Source organism: Eptatretus burgeri, chromosome 3 (genome assembly GCF_056783735.1).
Source record: "Eptatretus burgeri isolate ZD-2024b chromosome 3, Ebu_testis_v1, whole genome shotgun sequence".
In the NCBI taxonomy this organism is placed as follows: domain Eukaryota; kingdom Metazoa; phylum Chordata; class Myxini; order Myxiniformes; family Myxinidae; genus Eptatretus; species Eptatretus burgeri.
Window position 1 is genome coordinate 119,836,099 of NC_140963.1, and position 21,764 is coordinate 119,857,862.

The window sequence follows — 21,764 nt, forward strand, 5'->3', positions numbered from 1 at the left end:
ACGAACTTTTGAAAATTATCCATTGCAACTGTTTGAGGGGGTGCAAATCCTCTCGATGCAGCTGCAGACGCTATGGACTCCCCTGCACTGCTGCATGCAGCCCTTGCCAAACTGAAAACTGCGACAATCCAAACAACACTCAAGAGGTCGATACTGAGGAGGAGGATGACACTCAAAACTGAACGCTCTAACTTATTCTATGGACAAAGGTTGGATTTTTGTGTTACATAATAGGCCAACATCATTTTTTATGATTTTAATGTGTTCTTTGCCCCCAAAAACCTAGGGTTAGACACCAAGATCATCAAATTTGAGTTGATAGTTACAGAGTTATGATCATTAAAAGGTTTTGGCAGCCATCTTGAAAAATACACTTTTCCAGGGGTCATACTTTGGTAAACTTTTAGTATGTTATAAAGTACATTAAAACCTACCAGAATCAGTTGAGAAACCTTTTGTAGCAATTTTTTGGGGGTTAAACTGTATATTGACCTGACTAAAGAGCAAGGAAAGACCTGTTCAGGTGATTACAAACAAAAAACGAAATTGATCAAAATATTCTCAGGCCGACAAAATTACCTGTTTGAACACATCAATAAATTACCTGGGAAGAGGGGTGAGATGTTCCACCTTTTTTGATATGAAAGCTACACCCATAAAGGGATGGAAATAAATCACCTACAGACACATTTACTGCAAATAATTCTGGGATACAGCCAGGGTCAGTTTATTTCAATATGGTGAACGTTAGAATGGTTTTAAATGACGGTGATGAAGATTGTGTTTTTTTTTACTATGTTGGGTGATTGATGACAAACGGGCAAGATGGATGTATACAGAAACGACAGAAAAGGTATATGCGATTTGGCTGCCTCACTTACAAAGCCCATTGATGCCACCTAAGGTGGACAGAGGTTGTGTTTTTAACCTATTTGTCTGTCTGTGAGCAGGATAACTGAAAAAAGGTGTGGACTGATTCAGACAAAACATGGTGGACAGGTTGGCTGTATGACAGTGACAAATTCCTTAGATTTTGGTGAAGACCCAGATCCTATTATTTTTTGAAAGCGATTCTTCACCATCAATTGATCGAGCCAAAAACAATATTCAGCATAATGGCTCAAAAGTTATGAACGGATTGTGACAAAACTTGGTGGATGACTGTTAGGTGACAAGAACAAGCAGATTCGATTTTGCTTAAGGTCCAGATGCAGATCCGACCAATCAGTCGGATACAAAATGTGAACTGTTCAGCCCGGCAGAGGTATGCACTCTATCGAGTGCCGTTATAATTCTTCTTCTCAATTTTTCGATTTTTGGGGAAAACAATAACAATACGATTATGGGAAGTTACCATAGTGTACCGACAAGCGACATGTATACTCATGAGATTAAAAAGTTCAGAGACTATAAGTTTTTACCAAGAATAAAATTCAGTAATACAGTTTATACCAACATCAACACTGCAGGATATCATTGGGTATTTGGTCTATTTGGGGTTGCACTGTGGGGTGATGACCTTTAAACAGACAATTATTTAGGGGAGGAATTACAGCTGTATAAATCGATGTCTGCCAGATCTTCTCTGACATGAAAGTGACTGGGAGATTTGTACAACCATGTTGATCATGTCGTTTTAGCAATTATAAGTCTACCTGTACAGGGAATAGTCTATATTTGCTTGACAGGTAAGATCCAATATTCCATTTTAAGTATCAAAACAGACAAACCCCTGAGATGCAGTTTTTGCAGGCTATGAACGTTTGAGCCGGCAGCGCGTCAGGTGAAAGGAGCGAGTGCGCCACCAGGAAGACCAAGACTTGTTGTGGATTCTGATAATTAACAACAAAATCGCTAGTCTTCCATGTGGTACACTGCATGTCGATCAGCCAGTGCTCAATGCAAGAATGACAAGCATTTCCTAATTCTTCAGAAATCACCTTCACCTGGTTCCACCATACATCATTGAGAACTGAATAGAAAAATCCCCCCCCCCCCAAAAAAAAGGTTGCTCTGCAAATTACACCTGTACATTCACCAATACCCTAGCCAACCTTCAAATGTCATGCAGGTGAATAGCCAATACCACAATCTTTATGGATGTTTCCACCACACACTTCAAAAGTACCCCCACTCCCCACATATACTGTGCAAATGACTAAAACATCCCCACATTTTCTGTTATAACTGTTTTACTACTCTAAATGTACCACACATTCTGTGAATGCAGATAAATGAGAGAACGTTTTGCATATCGTTATAATTAATTATTTAAAATGTTAATACATGCATATGAAACAGTTTGGGGGCGGTAATGTATCCGTGTTACAAGGCAACGCCATCATGCTGATGGTGTTCACTTTCCCTTGGTGATATGGGGTTTCTGGCTATGTGCGTGAGGGTCAATCTATACTAATAAAAGGCAATGTGCATGTGTGTGTGCGTGTGTGCGTGTGTCCTCCATAACCATAAAACCTATCAGCCTGAAACTTTGCATGCATACCAAGAAAACTCCAAGGAAGTGCAAGAGTGAAAATTGGGTGTTTGGGTTAATTAAAACATCCCTTTTGGAGAAAATTAATGGCCTTATTTAATTATATCCTTTGTCAGGCGATCCTCGGCCACCTCGCTCTCTGGGGTCTAAAGGAGTTTCCAAGGTAACGTCATTGGGGTATGAAGCAGCCATGTTTATTTTTGGCCTGCTCAACCTTGCCTTGACTTGACTTGGAACAGGCAGCAACGATTTCTTAACGACAGTTTTTTGTTGTTGTTGTTCCTCCCTCCCACCCCCCACTTTCCTCACTCATATCAAATGCCTGTTCATCATTGCTACAAATCGCTGGGTACATTGCAATGCTTATGTTTATAACCCGGAGACATCAGCCTTTGTGGCTGCATTTCTTTTCCGCACATGCGATCACCACGAGTATTTCTTAAACCAAGAAGAATTACAACATTTAAGCTCCAGAATCGAACTTACAAGCAGTTCTGACTCCCAGAAGTTTTAATTTGTCGAATTCGGACGTCTCCAGGAGGTGCATGTTTAATGTGTTGCTTATCACGTGCCAAACGAGCCGTTTATCAACCGTTTCGTTTGAGTGCTTAAGTCACTTGGCAAGTGCTCTCCAAGCTGCTTGGTTGTCCGTTTCAGTAAAGTATCCGTGCTCTCAAGGGAACATTGATTAAACAGATGTACATTTCCGCCTGTGTTGAGCCCTGCGGTGCCGTGCGAAGGGTGCTTCGGGGGGGGGGGGGGGTGTCATCTGCTGAAAATATGCAATTTTATTTTTTTACAGGACAGTTTTCTTTTACCTTGTTGTGTGATCTCCTTTTAATATAATCCACCCCTTACTTCGACATAGATACATATATAAACGAGAGTAATTTGACTGCGCACAGTTGACAGGTATGCCTCCGCTCTCCCGCACAAACACTTGAGTATTGACGTATTTGACCCTTGACCTTTATCATATCTGGCCCAAAATCTAATAAGTTAATTGCCCTGTCTAACTTTACCTCTGTACCAAGTTTGATAAAATTCTGTCCAATATTTGAGTTAGGGCATAAACAGTAACATTTCAGAGCAAAAGTAAAATTTCAAATGCTCATACCTTTTTACCAAGTTTGATGAAATTCTATAATTTGTTTCTTGAGTCATCATGTAAACGAAAATCCGGACGGACAACTCAGAAACATAATGCCTCCGGCACCCTTGGTGCGGAGGCATAAAAAAACAATAAGGTCCATCTGACCACATATTTACCATGATCTGGTTGTGAAGGCAGAGAGCAGAGATCGACATTTTGTGTTCTGTGCCTTGATAAGTTGTTTAATTGAATTGTTAATTTCCCACTTGAATTCCTCTTTCAAAGAACTGTTTAAAGGTAAATCTTTGTGTTTGTCATTTTTATGCATCTTATGTGTGTGTACGTATATAAACTATTACCATAACGGTGTGTGTGTGTGTGTGTGTGTGTGTGTGTGTGTGTGTGTGTGTGTGTGTGTGTGTGTGTGTGTGTGTGTGTGTGTGTGTGTGTGTGTGTGTGTGTGTGTGTGTGTGTGTGTGTGTGTGTGTGTGTGTGTGTGTGTGTGTGTGTGTCCTACATAACTCCAAAAACCATGAAACCTATCAGCCTGAAACTCTGCATGAAACTAAGGGAACTCCAAGGAAGTGCAAGAGTGAAAATTGGATGTTTGGGTTAATTAAAACACGTCTTTTGAAGATAATTAACATCCTTATTTAATTATCCTTTATCAAGATATCATCCTCAATCACCTCGCAGGGGTCTTAATTCACCCATTTTTAGCTTGCCTGTTCGAAGAACAGAGAGCTATAGCGATACCCCCGGCGTGAGCGTCAGCGTCAGCGTGAAAGTGTTAAAGTTTTTGGTGCAAGTTATTTCCTTTCTAATGTTTTTATCTACCACACTATTTTTTACTGATTACAATATACAAATACATATATTGCTATAAAATTAATTGGATCAGACTTCACTGCAATGCTTTATAAAAAATTATTAGACTAGTCTTTTAAAAACGATAAATGTATAAACAGGCGAGCATTGGGTGGCTTTGACACCAACTCTCTGTCTTTACTCTCTATCTGGTTATTTTTGTTTTAGGCCAACACAACAATTCCTCGACTTAAAACAGGCTATAACGGTTTAACAATAAAGTGCTCAATTTTCTTTTCTTTCACTTTCCTCACACAATCAAATGCCTCATTTTCATACCTATGGAGTAAAAATAAATAAATAATTATTTAAAAAATAAAAAAAAATTAAAAAAAAAAAATTAAAAAAAAAAAAAAAAAAAAAAAAAATCGCTGTACACATTGCTTTTGTAAGTGCTATAGTTTTTAAATTGGTATCTTGGAGTGATTGTTTGCATTATATGATGTAATTTTCCACGATATACCCTCTTGGGTAAATTAAAGTGCTGCATATAAAATCAACATATTAGATCAGCTTGAAGGATTAGATCTCATGGACTAAATAACAGTCTAAATCTGCAAATGTTAAGAAATTAGTGATTTTTTGTTTTTCCTGATGTGTCCCAAAGGGCGGAGGAGCTCATTGTGAGCCAACGGCCATCCATATCTAGTGCCCAACTGTGTCTACAGACTTCCTCCTGCAGTTGGGTTACTTTTTTATTAGGAGGTTGGTGGCAGGATTTGCACTCCGGCCACCGTAAAACCCTTCATTCCGCAAAACACAAAAAAAAAATCTGAAAACCCACTCCGTGGGAGTACCTCCTGTGCAGCTTCCCTTCGCAGGGCAGCACACCGGATGACGGGATTGGGGCAAAGCCTTCGGGACCCCCAATCTTTGATGATAGGAGGGAAACCACGGGGTAACATCCCTGGGTCAGATTGCGGGAGAGTGTGTCGGAGTGGTGCTGAGGTGTCGTCCACCAGACGGCGGTCTCCTTGGGTTAACCTGAGGCGGTCCCTTCGGGTGGGTGCCTGGAATGTCCTATCCCTAAGAGAGGATGATCACCTGTCTCTGTTATCATCTGAGCTCAAGCGTTTGGACATTGGGATTGCAGCTCTCTCTGAGGTTCGGAGACCGGATTGCGGTGAGATAATGGTGGGTGGTTACACCTACTATTGGTCTGGTCGCTCTGATGGTTACCATACCCAAGGAGTTGCTGTAGCTGTGTCCAATAAGCTGACCCCAATGATAATTGAGGTAACACCGGTTAGGTTAACGAGCGTATTATGAGATTAAGGATTCGTCACTCCTTAGGTGTCATTTCCCTGGTCTCTGTTTATGCTCCGACTGAGGCGAGTGATCTCACCGTGAAGGATGCATTCTACGCCACGCTAGAGTCTGTGGTTGATCAGTGCCCCAGACGAGATACACTTCTAGTCTTGGGGGATTTCAATGCATCGACTGGAACTGATAGGGATGGTTATGAGGTGCGTTTTGGTCCCCATGGGTCAGGAACTATGAACCAGAATAGCACTAAGTTCCTTGACTTTGCAAGAAGTCATGGACTTAGGGTGGCTGGTTCATGGTTTCAGCGCCCACAAGCTCATCGCTGGACTTTGTATTCCAACGCTGGCGGTGCGGCAAAGGAGATTGACCATTTCCTCACTGACGGTCGCTGGAGGATGATCCAGAACTGCAGGGTCTACCGGAGTGCTCAGTTCATCAATACTGACCACAGGCTTGTTGTAGCAACTCTAAAGCTGCACCTTAAATCCTGGAGAATGGTACCATCCCAGCCTAGGCTGGATGTTGGCAAGCTCAGGGATGAGAGAGTAGCTGAGGAGTTTGTGAACAGGCTGAGTGGACACTTGGGGGGGTCTGGGTGCTTTGGGGGGTCCTGAAGAGTTGTGGAGTGCCTTCAAGACCACCGTCCTTGATGTTGCCGGTGGACGTCTTGGAACTCACCGCAGGGCAAAGAAGAATTTTGTCTCTCAAGGGACACTGGATACCATTGACCAGAGTCACAGGGCCAGGCTGAATGGCAGAGCTGAGCTGTTCAGGGAGCTGAGGCGTAAAACTGTACGTGCACTGAGGGTGGACAAGGAGGCCTATGTGCGAGGAATCTGTGAGGGGGTAGAGCATCACCTGTGGACAGGTGATTCTCGTCCCGCTTACAGGGGAATTCGCGCATTGCGTTCATTCAAGCCCATCCCTCGGAGCACTGCAGTTAGAGCAGAGAGTGGTAGGCCCTTGACAGAGGAGTCTGAAGTGAAGGCCCACTGGGCCGGTTACTTTGAGCGGTTGTACCAGGCTGATCCCCCAGCTGTCGAGTTGGACGTCAAGGGTGTTTCAATCCCTGTTGCTGACCCTCGAATTAAATGTGGTCCACCTTCGCTTGTGGAAACACGGGCTGCGGTGAACCAGTTGAAACGCAGCAAAGCTCCACGGATCTGTGGAATCCATGCTGAACTTCAAGGCTGGTGAAAATGCTGCACTCGTGTCGTTGCATGCAGTTTTGTGCTCTGCCTGGAACACAGGCATCATCCCAACCGATTGGAAGAGGGGCCTTGTTGTTCCTCTCTGGAAAGGGAAGGGTGATCGCCAAGACTGCAACAACTACCGAGGGGTGACGCTGCTCTCAGTGCCGGACAAGGTCTTTGCTCGCATAATTATTGATAGGGTTCGCCACCATCTGCTTGAGCACCAGCGTCCAGAGCAGTCAGGCTTTACACCAAAGAGGTCAACGATTGACCGTATCCTTGCTCTTCGTGTCCTCACCGAACGCAGACGAGAGTTTCAGCAGGGGCTGCTTGCAGCTGTGGTGTAGCCTGCGGGCATGCAGGGCGGGGCATGATGATGATGCATGATGGGCATGATGATGGGAGGAGGGGTCGGCGCGCACACCTTATATCCCTTGCAGACCCGATGACCACGCCGACCCCTCCTCCCATCATCATGCCCATCATGCATCATCATCATGCCCCGCCCTGCATGCCCGCAGGCTACACCACAGCAGCCTATGTTGATCTCTGTAAAGCGTTCGATTCAGTGAATCAGGATGTCCTCTGGAGGATTCTTGGTCTCCGTGGCGTGCCACCAAAACTGATCGATCTGATGTCTGAACTCTACTCTGGTACTGAGAGTGCTGTGAAGTGTGGTGGTACCATCTCTGACTTTTTTCCAGTTGTTACTGGAGTTCGTCAGGGGTGTGTACTGCCCCCACACTTTTCAGCACTTGTATGGACTGGATTTTAGGGAGGATGTCGGAGAGATCAAGCTGCGGTGCATCGTTTGGGAATATCAAGATCTCGTACCTTGATTTTGCAGATGATGCAGTCATCTTTGCAGAGACTTTAGACATCCTCTTGGGGGCCCTCGAGGTGCTGAATGAGGAGTGGGAGCCGCTGGGATTACGGGTTTCTTGGGTTAAAACTAAGATCCAGGCTTTCGGTGACATCTTGGATGCTGCTGTCCTGTCTGTGTCTGTTTGTGGTGAGGATGTTGAGGTCGTGGAGAGATTCACTTACCTTGGCAGTGATATTCATGTCTCTGCTGGCTGCGAGTCAGAGGTCAATAGACGTCTGGGTCAGGCCTGGGGAGTCATGGATTCACTGGATCATGGGGTGTGGCGCTGCCGGTACCTGTGCGGGAGGACGAAAGTCTGAGTCTTCAGGTCCTTGGTACTTCCAGTCTTGCTCTATGGATGCGAGACTTGGACTCTGACCAAGGATCTGAGACGGAGACTTAATTCCTTTGGTACCAGGTCTCTTCGGAGAATACTTGGCTATCGCTGGTCAGATTTTGTGTCCAACGAGCGGTTGCTGAGAGAGACTCGGATGAGATTTGTTACCTGCATAGTCCGTGACCGTCAGTTGCGGCTGTATGGACATGTGGCTCGTTTTCCTGACGCTGATCCTGCTCACCAGATTCTCTCAGCGAGGGAGTCTGAGTGGAGGAGGCTAGTGGGCCGACCACATGCCTCGTGGTCGCAGCAGGTTGACCATCATCTCAAGGAGATGGGGATGGGCCTGGCATCTGCCTGGGGGATGGCTAGACGGAGGCCCCTGGAGTACCGGCGGAAAGTGGACGCAGCGACGCGCTGTTCTGGCACATGCTCCCATACCTGACCTGACCTGATCGATTACCAATCAGCTTGCTATAGCTTGACAAGCCAGCCATTCCTTATCAAGTGTTTCATTGGAGTGCTCAAGCCACTTGATAATTCATTTTCAAGCCATGGCAAAAGTATTCACACTGCCACTGAATATAATCGATCGACTTGAACAAAGTTCAGCCTGAAGTTAAGTTCAGGCCCCACGTGTTCAGTGGCTCACCCGCAGAAAATGTGGAATTTTATTTTACACAACGTTTCGCCTTTTAGTATGATCTGCTTTCACGATACGATCCGTCACTGCGACATACATATACATGTACAAATTAATCAATAAATGGTGCATTCTTTTTCAGAGTTTCATCAATTGTTTCATTGAATGCTTGCTCGAGTACATAACCCACTTGGCGAGTGCTCGACAAACTCCCAAGGCAATATCACAGCTTGGTTCTCTGTGGGGACATCTCCGTAGTTGGGAAGGCAAAAGAAATTGGAGAAGTACAATGAGTAAAAAAATGTTTTCAATGGTTATAAAGCAATGCAGCGCCACATCACGGCAGGATAGCCGAAAGGAACGCACGCTCGCTCACTCTCAGCTGTCTAGCCTGGGTTCGAATCCCGACCAGCTATAAACTGTCATCCCGGTGATTCATCAATGCGTGTGCAATCTCTTGGATGGAGGTTAAGCTGGGTGTCATATCTGCCAGAATCCCTCTTCCCTCCCCCTCCTTCCATGTTAAGAGGACCGTTAAGGACTGACGGTTTAGTTTCAAATTTAAAATGGCTTTCCCAGAGTGGAGCATGTACGAATCCGATTTGGAGTGAGCCAACTGGAGGAGTGCAAAGATCACTGCATGTGTGAGCTTGCATGCAGGCAGGCCTTTGCCAGGTAGATATTGTGGGTTTTAAATGCTCCTGCCCAGTTTTACATAGAGCCGGATGGTCAAAAAGGAAATGTTGCCAGTTGGGCAAGTTTTAGCACACTTCCCCTCCATTGACATCTCTGGGCAGTTTCCCCATGCTGCATCAACGTAACCCATTTTGTTGAATCCTGTACTACCCCCCCCCCCTTTTCTCCACAAATCCCACTATGAAACGCAAGTCCAGAACCCCCTCCCCACTTCCCCCCTCCGCTACCAGAGTGTATAGTGATGATTGGTGAGGCGTCCCTTCCCCCCCCCCCTTGCTCGCTCTCAGCTCCCCCACACCACCCCACTTCCCTCCGTCCGTCCATTTGCTCCCTCACCCCTTAATATATATTCCCATCAGCAAAGCAATGGGTTGTATTTGCTAGTTCTCAAACAAACAGTTAAGTTACATGGAGTCCCACAAGCTGGGGGGGTTTAACCATCTACCATCACCCCTGACTCTACCCTCCCTTTGTTTGATTACTATTGCCCTAGTCATAACCCAATAGAAAACTCCACCATTCCATTGAGCCTGGTTCCACCAGCATGCAATTGGCAGGTACCAATTGAGAAGGGCACTAGAACATCATGCTGTGGTGGCTGAGTTAACTCTATGTGCAGCGAAGACATCAAGGAGAGTTTTCATTCACTGCAATCGAGGGTTGAGAAGAGAGTTAATAGTCTACTTAAGTGGTGATTCAAGGGAATCAGTTAAAACTTGAGAATTCAACAGCAGTGAGAATTGGAGATAGAATGAGTGGCACATTTCAAGGAGATCGCAAGTCTCAGTTGGACCGGTAGTTGGAATGAACAGCATCAAAGAATACGGGAGTGGAAGCAATCTTCAACATAAAACGTGAACCGAATACACTCCGTACCAGTTGCCGATTATCAAGTCTTCGTCCAATCTCATCTCAACTCATTACACCTCTGCCAGTGGCAGCAGGAGAAGACACGCCATTCTCCCCAATTAGAGTCCTTTTATTTTGTATGACCCCAGCTTCAAGATTTGTTTTTGAGCACTCCGTCCATCCCAACCCGATCGTTAGTTGGTCCAGGCTTGTGGCCTTAGTTTCCGTTCCAAGTTACTCGAACGTACCATGTTGTCTTGTTAGGACCCCATTGCAGTTTGTGCCCTCACCATGACATTTAGAATGCAGCACAATTTTTAGAGATTCCTGCCACATTTGTTACCTCCACCACCGAAGGTGGACAGATTAGATTTTCAGCAGTTTGTCTGTCTGACAGGATGCCTCAAAGTAATGGACAGATTCAGATGAAATTTGGTTGATGAGTGGGTCGGTGACAAGAACAAGACAATTAGATTTTGGTTGTTTTGATGCAGACCTTAATCAGCGGGATACAAAATGTAAACGGCTCAGCCTGATAGAGGTATGTACTCTACAAAGTGCTGTTCTAATGATAATTTGTTCGGATTAAAACTTCAAGTTAATAAATCGCTGGTTGGCTAATCCGAGGACATATTATATCCACACGTGTACGGGGGAAGGTGAACAGAGGGTTCGTGCACGTAACAATATGTTATACTCGCATTAAAGTCTTCTCAAGTAAACATTCATTATTCTTGTTGCTTAAAATACCGATTCCACCATAAATCGCTGAAATCTCCCGAATGTGTACTGAATCGCAAAATTGAACAACTGTTGGCATCGTTATAGCAATTAGATTTCTCATCAGGAGCTCTTTAGATCTTGTGTATGCCAAAAGAGCTTGTTGAGCATCCCAGGTTTCACATAGAACATGAAATCCAATTGATCTCCTTAACCATCATGGGTAAGTACTGATCGTCTGAATAACCTTTCAGCAAGTCATACCACGAGTCGAGAGCCGAACAGTTTACCCTGCGAAGTGGTCAAATCTCCAAATTTGTCATACCATTAAACTTCTCAAGCTATTGACGCATACAATTGGTGAACCAAAGGAATCAAGACTAGTTATAAAATACACACACCGTTTAAAAATCCTACACAACAGGCGACAAGTCGAACCTTCTCCAAAGTGTTTTTGTCCTTGCTGAAGTTACTACATTGTTCTCTTTATGGAAGTAGAGGGGCATGAGAAACACAATGAGCGCATCAGGGAGCACACCCTCTCGCGCTCACCTGATTAAAGCATTCTCACCCTTCCTAAACCAGGCAGAGGTATAAACTGCTGGCAGTGTGTGCCCTCCTTCCCAGTGCAAAAAAACTGAGTAGAGCTACATGCGATACCAGTCCCAGGCAGTTCAAAACAGGTATTCATTCAGCTCTCCCAGAGATGGAGAGGGAGGTTCACCACAGTTGCCAGTAACGAGAACAGAAAGCGAGCCTCATACAAGTTCAAGGTATGTCTGTTCCTTTGTAACTTCAAGGTTATATCTGTTCGAAGACTCCTTTCTGCACCCCCATCCTAATCAAACTCCACTCATTCCTACCAGCTGCAGTGTGGGAAGGGGAGAGCCATGAGCCTGTTTCCTCCCAGCTTGCAACTGGCAAACAAGCCCTTCCTGTCCAGCAGAAGGCCAGCATCGAGGCAAAAATCCTACGTGTAGTGGCCAGCATGAAAGCACACATTAAACTAATTTTGTGCATCAGAAGCGAGTCCAAATGCAGAATCAAGCTCCAAGCAGACTCACCATTTTGTGCATGCAAATTTGAAATTCGTCCATATTGCAACGATGGCCCAAAATGATCTCACACACACCTCAGCCTCAGAACAAAACTTCAATGGCTTGCAGCTCTTGCATATCACAAAGTTGATTTTGCCTTAAGCAGTTGTTAGGGTTCAAATTAACCACACCCCAACCCCCACAAAAATAAATCAACAACTTTTTTTATTTTTTTTTAAAGGTCACATCTATTTCAATCCTTGGCATCTTACAAATTAAGGTTTCAAACTTGGTTGTCAAAGACTTGAAAGAAACATGTAAGAGATACATTACGATACCTTGTGTAAAAAAACAATATATATATATATATATATATATATATATATATATATATATATATATATATATATATATATATATATATATTTGTTTTAAACCAACTCATGGCATCAAATAAATTTATAACCAAGCACATTCGGAAATGCTCAACATCCCCCTCCCACACGATGACAAACCAAAATCGAACACCCATAACCAAAATCCTTCATCCGCCCCAGTCGGGATATTAAACCAGTCATGCACTACCTCATGCCTGGGTGGGCACAATAGCTTTGTGACAAACACCGATGGTACAGTTGCATCCCACATCCTATTATATAGTCACTCAGCTTGATCTATCCCATTTAGCGACTTGCATGTTTACACACATTTAGAGTCAACATCGCACAAAAAATAAAAATAAAAATAAAATAGAATAATATCTATTGGCAAGCTCTACGTGGTCATGGCACCAGCTCAAAAGGTCTACTTTTGTGAGCGATACCAAAGGAGTATTTTGCATTCACATGACTGCAAATGACCAGACCCTTAAATGTACACGTCGTGCAACACAGCACAAAATGGTGGTTTTTGTCAGATCCGATCAAACCGAGGACAAGGGAGCTCAGCAGAGATCACACCAACAACTGAGCTACCTGATGAAATAGGGTACAGCTACAAACCATCATTCTGTTGCTCCAAAGATGGAGCGATGAATTTATAACAGAAAACACCATCAGAAAATTTGAGCCGGCTATCCTATCCACTAAGCACTCATTTGAGGTTAAAAGATCCCTTTGGGCTGATACCCTGGACAAAATTCCATCTCTCGATCTGCAGAATATTTGTCAGTGGTCATCACAGTGCTTCTGCTCCATTAAGACGTTGCAATGCCGAGAAAGTGATTCAGTGGCTGGAAACTGCAGCAACTTAAATCTCTTCATTCCAAGGATAAGTGCCCCCTTAAGGAGAGGTGCTTCCTCATTCATCATATAAATGTCCTTCGTCGTCCATTATGGGGTTGCGCCTCGGTAAAGACATCACTCAAAAAAAAACAATGAAAAAAATAATAATAATAAAAAATCAATTTTAAAAAAAGGTCCATATGGCAGCGCATCGACAAATGGAAGTTCTGCACAAGCCAGGCATTGATACAACATGATAACATTCAAAACAAGACTTGTGTCAACTGATAGGCCAGTAATGTTATCAAGGTTGGCCTTTCACAGCCTAACCATGGAAATAAGTAGACAACCCGGAACACCACTCCATTGCTCAAGGAGCTGTCAGCGCATGATGCAGCATCAGGCAAAGGTCCACCCTTTCAATATATATATATATATATATATATATATATATATATATATATATATATATATATATATATATATATATATATATATATCAAAAACATATTTTTGAACAGCTATAGGATTTTCTCAAACATAATTTCAATCAAGCAGTACCATGGATTAGCAGATAAAATCCAGACAGAATTGCAAAAGACCCAAGGTCGAAGATGATCATCACTCCATAATACATCCTATAATCACAGCCTCAAGAGTTGGCAGATAGACCATGGTCAAGCAAACTGGCTTCGCCATGCACTAGGTCAGGTCCTGACTCAAAGTGACACCTTTAACCTTTAGACCTCCACAACCCACTATCTATCCAGATCCAGCACAAGCAAACCCAGCAGCCACACATAGGAAAACAAATTTGAAATCCTCATTCGCACGCGAGTGAAGGCACTGAGCAATTTTGGGGAGCCAGCAGAGATGGGCAGGACCCCTGGGGTCATCAATTCAAATGCAATCGCTCTCCCGCAAAAGGCTCCGCACCCCTGCCTCTTCACCCCGTGGGGGTCCAAACCAGTCAGGCAGCCTGAAAGATTTACACACGGAGGAACCAGCTTGTGATTCCTTATAAAGTTTGAATATCTCACTGGAAATATATACTTTACGACAGTTACTAACTTGATAATTGACAAGCTGCACCCTCTGATTTATTACCCTCACCAATGTATTTGAAGTATAGGATCCAGGGAAATATAAAAAAAAACTTACAATTCAAGTCAAAATAAAATAAATAAATAAATAACACAATCTTCCACCTTATGAAACCAAATAATTGAAGTCCTAGAAGTGAATTCTTCCGAAAAATGACACGAACGACCCATCACTCAAAAGGTCACGATTCACGTGAAGAAACCGCCATTATGTACCCTACCTGCCAGGTTCTTGTGGACTTTCAATTCAAACCCAGGGCTTCAGGATTCTGTAAGCAAAATCCCATCCATCGAACAAGCAAATAAATAAATAAATAAATAAAAAGATTTAGAGCTTCGAAATTTTCAATTTGAATGTGCCAAGTAAGCTGAGAAATACATGGCGTTTTGAACGAAGGGATATAATATAGATGAGTTGTAAACAGCTCACAGCCATGCTCTGCACTCACCTTCACAAAGACCCACCCAGCCATTCATTCATCTAATCACTCACTCACCCATACTCCCTGATCCAGTCACACACCCACTCACTCACTCACCCGTCATGGCCCACCACGGTTCTGCCATCCCAGTCTCCACTTTGCACAAACTGCTCAAGTGCGCTGCTGCACACGCCTTAGTTCGATGAGAAATTGCTCCCGACGTTTGAACGCTCCTACAAAAAGGTAAACATCCATCAAATCAAACAAGCTACCCTGTCAAAAATCTTGGACAACAAATATATCTCTCTCATGGTCTCAAAAAAAGAAATTCGGTCACAAATGATGCCCACTTGTTCAAAATAAAAGAATAAGAAGAAGAAAAATCTTTGTGCATTCGCATTGTCATCTTGAAAGGCACTGGGAAGCCATTTCATGGCAATTCCGAACAGCATCTCCAGTGCAAACAAAACCATGGACTGAGCAATAGTAAATGCTTTCGGTGGCATCAAGAACACCCCGAATCAGCTTTGCAGAAACACAAGTGTTCCTTCAAAGGCATGGAAACGAGGACAATGCCACTTTCACCAATGCAGATAATGCGCTCCAGAATACAATACGGGTCTTCCAAAAGCTCTTTCTGAGCAATCAGGTGCTGCATAGGTCTTGTGGTCAAACGCACTGCATGGTGGACCTGGTGAGGATTTAGGCCAAATTCAGTTCTCATAAGCAAACGCCATTGTGAATGGCTTACAGCAGCAAGAGATCTCAACAAGAAACGGACAACTACCACAAGAATATCCCACGAGCTCGCCACATCTTTTTTCTGGAACTATTTGACGAGACAGGCCGCACAATTCGTGGCCGACTGACCACCGAAATGTCTGAATCCAGGCTGGATCGTTGGCGATAACAAATATGACTCGTTCTGTTACCGCGTCTTGGAGCATGTCGCCCTTTCAAGAGGATACCACGTCGACCGTCTCATCTGTATTGAAAATACTACAACTACTCCCACCAATTTCTTTGAACAGCTCTAATTAAGCCCAGCTTCTTGTTGGGTCGGCTGGGTCACGTTTTTGGCCAAATCGTTCACGAACCAGCTGGCCAGGTGCGCCGTTCGACGGGAACCGATTTGGGGAAGAATTTGTAATTTGTTGAGAGAGCCTGCGATAAATCACCTCCTCTTTACGAATGACACCGTGGGGTCTTTAAGGTCCACCAACTCATTCAAACATTCTATCTGAGGGAGGGTGAATTTTTGTGATGAAACGTCCTGCTTGTGAAGTACCAGAATGACCGTTTATAGTTGGGTCGGGAATCTGCACACCAACCGGTCAGACCAACACAAATTCCACGACATATTTACCCCCCCACACACACACACACCGCAAAGTGGGGTTAAGCGATTGGTTCATTTGGAAAGGTTTACCTTCGTGCTCCCGACTAGACCACGTCAATGTGCATACAGCACAGACATGAGATAAATGGCCTTTCGTGTATCCAAGAAGATTTCAATGAAGTCAGATGCTCCGAAGACCATCTTCAGGTGGATTCACCTTGACACCTCGTCATGTTGATGAACTTGACTCACATGGAGTCACTCAAGAGTTTCAGCCACCGAACGGACTTCGTGGGGAACCAACACGTGTTACGTGCGCTCGGCATATCATACACGGGGCCTGAAACAGACTGTGTGAGACCAAGGCAGCGATTAATAATCATCATCATCATCATCATCATCATCAGAGTGCACACGAGCTGCGTTCGTCCCCAACGAAGACCACTCTAACTGTATGGCCGAAACCTCCATTTGGTCGAGTTTTTTTTGTTTTTTCATTCTCCACTCTGCGGCTCCAAAATGTTTCGCTCATTATGAATCCCGAGCATCAATCTGCTTCTTCAATCACCTGAGATCGACGGGTCAATCAGTACTCATTCATAAAAATAATTAATTAATAACATTTCAAACAGTAAAAAAAAAAAAAATAAATAAAAAAACAGTATCCTTCCCATTAAAGTTCAAAGCACACGCGGTTCGACTGATGAAACGGTGTGTAGAGACACGACCTTGGGACACAAGAATCTGTCGAACAGAGCTTTCCAAGGTCCACGCAGAGCACAGTCAGCCGTCCACACTTCACATGAACAGTTTATTCCGGGAGCGGAATCCAATCAATACCCGTGCCGCTGTGATGGCCGTGTTGTCTTCTTCCCGCATCGCAACCTTCACCGAGCACCGAGCACCGAGCACCGAGCACCGAGCACCGAGCACCGAGCACCGTCCTTTGGTGGGAAGGAAATCCCACATTGCCCTGAAATCCACGAAAAGTCGAAACAGATTCCGTGCTCCTGCTCCGAGGCTGCTCGGTCCACTCGTCGGTCCTGCTAAAACGAACACGCCATCACCATACGGTAGTACACATATTAAATGTGGTGTGGTGTGGTGTGTTGTGGTGTGGTGTGGTGTCACGCAAAAACCGCATCACCATTTCTGTGGCGTCGCCAAACCAAGCGAGTCACGTGTGGTTTAAAAAAAAAAAAAACCCGCACGAGCGCACTTTACTTCACGGATCGCCTCGTTGAGAGTCGTCAATTTATTACGTACGCAAGGTGGTGGGCGGATGAGATCGGTCGGACCGATTCGCACATATACAGGGTGTGTTACAGTGATTGAAGGAGAGTCCAAACAGAACCGTTTGACTACGTAATAAATAGACAACCCGCTTGAAATTGAAAAAAAAAATTTTTTTTTAAACTTGAAACCTCAAAATACCTCCACCCTCTCCGCACAGGTCGCACACCTCAACTTAAAAATGGCCAAATATTTACAGGTTCAAATTACGGAGGTAATCGCCGACTGGACGCATGACCAAAAGGAGGTGCGTTCGCCAATACACCGCCTCACCTTACCTCACCCAGCCTCTTGAACAAGGGCCAGGCATTTGAAGTGCTCGCCAAGGACGCCTTTTGATCTGCTCACAGAGGAAATTCGGTATCCATGTGTAATGTTCCTTTCACCACATTCTTCCACCATCACGTTTTCAAGTCCGCACGACGTCGACACGGAATAATGTTCGTTCTGAACAAGTTTCTCTCACTGTGAGAAACTCCTGAAGAAACCGCAAAGCCGATCACGACTTGTGGGATTCAAGGCGGACTCTGCACATGTCAACAACGGGGCAACAACAACAACGACAAAAGGGGAAATGAGAACAACCGCGATCACTGAGACAGGCTTGTACAAACAGGCGGACGAGGTACACGAGGGCACACAAAAATGCCCGGCAGATCAACAGCCGGACACCCACGGAGGCAGACATACAGGCAAGCAGGAGTCAGCGCTGCACCTTATAAGCCCCGAAGGCCGCATCAGCAGCCAATGGCGGAGCAGTTACCATGGAAACGGCTGTAAGCAGTCGGGAGTTGGCGGGTACAGGAGGAGAGGGATCTGTGGAATCAACAGCTGCAGATACAAGTGGAGAAGAGAAGAGACGACTTGGATGGACACGGACAACGAAGAGATGAGGTGTAACGGACGAGGGTGTTACAGAGACATGATTTCGAATGATTTTGGACTCTGTGCTCGTAAACACCCGATAAAACGAACGGGGTGTCGAGAAGGAAACATTAAATATATACATTATATATATAATGTGTGTGTGTGTATATATACATATACATATACATATACATATACAAGCCGGTGGGCTACATGGGTGGTCGCTATATAATTGCATACTAGTCATACAGTTTTTGATGGATCGAGCTGAAAATTTTTGACAAAGAGGTTGATTATAGTGCGCATAAAATCACAGAAGCCGATTTTTGATTTTCGAAAAATATATATGTATATATATATATATATATATATATATATATATATATATATATATATATATATATATATAACTATTTTTCGGATTTTTTCAAAAAATTTTAAATCCCGTTGCAAGGCAACGATGGCGTCCATAGTAACGGTGCTCAAAAGCATAGAACTAGATCCTGGTATGAACCTACAAGTCAAGTTTCATCAAAATCGGTTGACTCCTCTGGCCTCCAGAGCTGTCCATTACATACATACAGACAGACAGATGGAAAACCTGAGAATAACGGTATTCGAGCAACCACCCAATATATATATATATATATATATATATATATATATATATATATATATATATATATATATATATATATATATATATATATGTATAGTTATATATATATATATATATATAGTTATATATATATATATATATATATATATATATATATATATATATATATATATAGTTATATATATATATATATATATATATGTATAGTTATATATATATATATATATATATATATATATATATATATATATATATGTATAGTTATATATATATATATATATATATATATATATATATATATATATATATATATGTATAGTTTTATATATATATATATATATATATATATATATATATATATATATATATATATATGTATAGTTATATATATATATATATATATATATATATATATATATATATATATATATATATATATATATATATATATATATATATATATATATATATATATATATATATATATATATATATATATATATATATATATATATATATGTACATACGTATATATATATATATATAGATATATATATATATATATATATATATATATATATATATATATATATATATATATATATATATATATATATATATATATATATATATATATATATGTACATACGTATATATTTTATATAGATATATATTCTGTTTTCTCGACATATATACAAATATAAATAGATAAAATATATATATATATATATATATATATATATATATATATATATATATATATATCTTCTTCTTCTTTCAGCTGCTCCCGTTAGGGGTCGCCACAGCGGATCATCCGTATGATCCGCATAGTGATTTGGCACATGTTTTACGCCGGATGCCCTTCCTGACGCAACCCTGGTCGCCTCTTACGACACAGGGATAATATATATATATATATATATATATATATATATATATATATATATATATATATATATATATATATATATATATATATATATATATATATATATATATACATATTCAAATTAATAAATCAGTCATTGGAGGTGAAAATATGAAAACATTTACAGGCAGAAAGAGGGCTGAGAAACAAGAGTCTGGAGGAGTGAGAGTTGCAAGACGTCCACAAAGCACCACCACCACTCTAAAAGGGAATGTGTGCAGTGGTCGAATGGATTTACACGTACACAGTGAAAGGTATAGTAAGGGGAGACCTACGAGGTCATTTTTAACCTCCGCCATCGAAGATGGACGGAGGTTACTGTTTTCACCCCTGTCTGTTTGTTTGTTTGTTTGTTGTTTGTTTGTGAACAGTACTACGGAAAAACTCCTGGACGGATTTCGACGAAACTTGGTGGGGGGATGAGGTATGGTCCAAGGATCATGCCATTAGATTTTGGACTTGGCCCAAAGTTTTTTTTGAAAAAAATATTTGAATTTTTGTTTTTGCACTTCTACATGTTTTAACTGATTTCTAACCAAAAAAAAAATTTGTTAGACAAAAAAAAAAAAAAATTTTGCAACTTAAAAATTTCGATTTTATTTGAAAAATATTTGAATTTTTTTTTGCATTTCCACATGTTTTAAGTGATTTCCAACCCCCCCCCAAAAAAAATTGTTGGAGAAAAAAAAAATTACAAATTTTGCAACTTTTTTTTCAAAAAAATTTCGAATTTTTTTTTGACCATTTCTACATGTGCGTCGATCTAGTTTAGTTTATTCAATCGTGGTAGAGTAGAGTCTGATCCGTTTTGACCTACAATGAATAGGACATCAGGTTCACTTAAGTGACCCAGCAGTATTGACGGCGGAGGTTTTGCACTCTACCGAGTGCTCCCCCTCAAGTTTACATATGTTTGAAGAGGGGATGTGGGGTCTTACTCGGACTGACTTCTGTTGAAGAAACATCTCTCTCATAGTATCTATACTACAAGAAATGTGTGTATGCGTGCGTGCGTGTGTGTGTGTGTGTGTGTGTGTGTGTGTGTGTGTGTGTGTGTGTGTGTGTGTGTGTGTGTGTGTGTGTGTGTGCGTGTGTGTGTACGTGTGCACGTGTGTGTGTGTGTGTGTGTGTACGTGTCTGCGTGCGTGCGTGTGTGTGCGTGCGTGTGTGTATGCGTGCGTGCGTGCATGTGCGTGCGTGCGTGCGTGCGTGCGTGTGTGTGTCGCCATTTTTCCCAGAGATGGCAGAACTGATCTTCATCAAGCTTTCAGATATTCATCAGAAGGTGCCAAGCCTGGTGTTGACTTAACGGTTAAGTTGACTGGCTAAATATATTAGGGTCTTGAGGTTGAACTCCTGTCGAGGCGTTAAATAACACCAGGTGGGTTGACTCAGCCTGTCATCTTTCCGAGGTCGGTGAAATGGGTACCAGCTCGCTTATTGTAAACAGGGGGCACTGCATCAGCAGCACAACCATTCTCCCAGCAATGATGCAAACAGCAGCCACCCACTGATTACGAAATGATAATCAGTGATTGCCGGGAAATGTTTTAGGCCAAAAAAATTGAAATTTTTGAAAAAAAAAAAGTTGCATTTTTGAGGATTTAAATAAAAATTGCTCTGTAGTGCCTCGAAGCCTTTGTAGTGAAGTGAAAGGTAATATTGAATGATCCCCGACCTCATTCCTTAGTGGGTGTAGGGAACTATTTTTACCCCCCCTCCCCTTAAGAAAAAATAGAAAAAAAAATTATTTCTTCAAAATGCCAACAGAATGAGAACAGCACTGGGTAATGCTGGTACTGTTCTACTACAGTATATCCAATAGTAGATATTTAATAAATAGGGGCAATACCCCTGGGTGCTCATCAGGTAGAAAAAGATACTGAGGAGGAAGTCAACATGGGATGGTA

At 42.3% G+C, this 21,764-nt stretch overlaps 1 long non-coding RNA gene across 13 annotated transcripts in view; it reads right to left on the bottom strand.

Annotated features, from left to right (window-relative positions):
• LOC147030842 (uncharacterized) overlaps window positions 1–18,165 on the bottom strand; it is a 62,695-nt gene extending 44,530 nt beyond the window's left edge. For 5 of the 13 annotated variants that reach the window (XR_015056537.1, XR_015056532.1, XR_015056533.1 and 2 more), the window contains exons 1-4: window positions 17,719–18,165; window positions 16,988–17,193; window positions 14,926–15,041; window positions 14,608–14,655 (exon numbers count right to left, since the gene is read on the bottom strand). This is a non-coding gene — a long non-coding RNA (uncharacterized LOC147030842). The other 8 variants (XR_015056539.1, XR_015056535.1, XR_015056543.1 and 5 more) reach the window with 7 other exon arrangements.
• Between the last annotated feature and the right edge of the window lie 3,599 nt (window positions 18,166–21,764).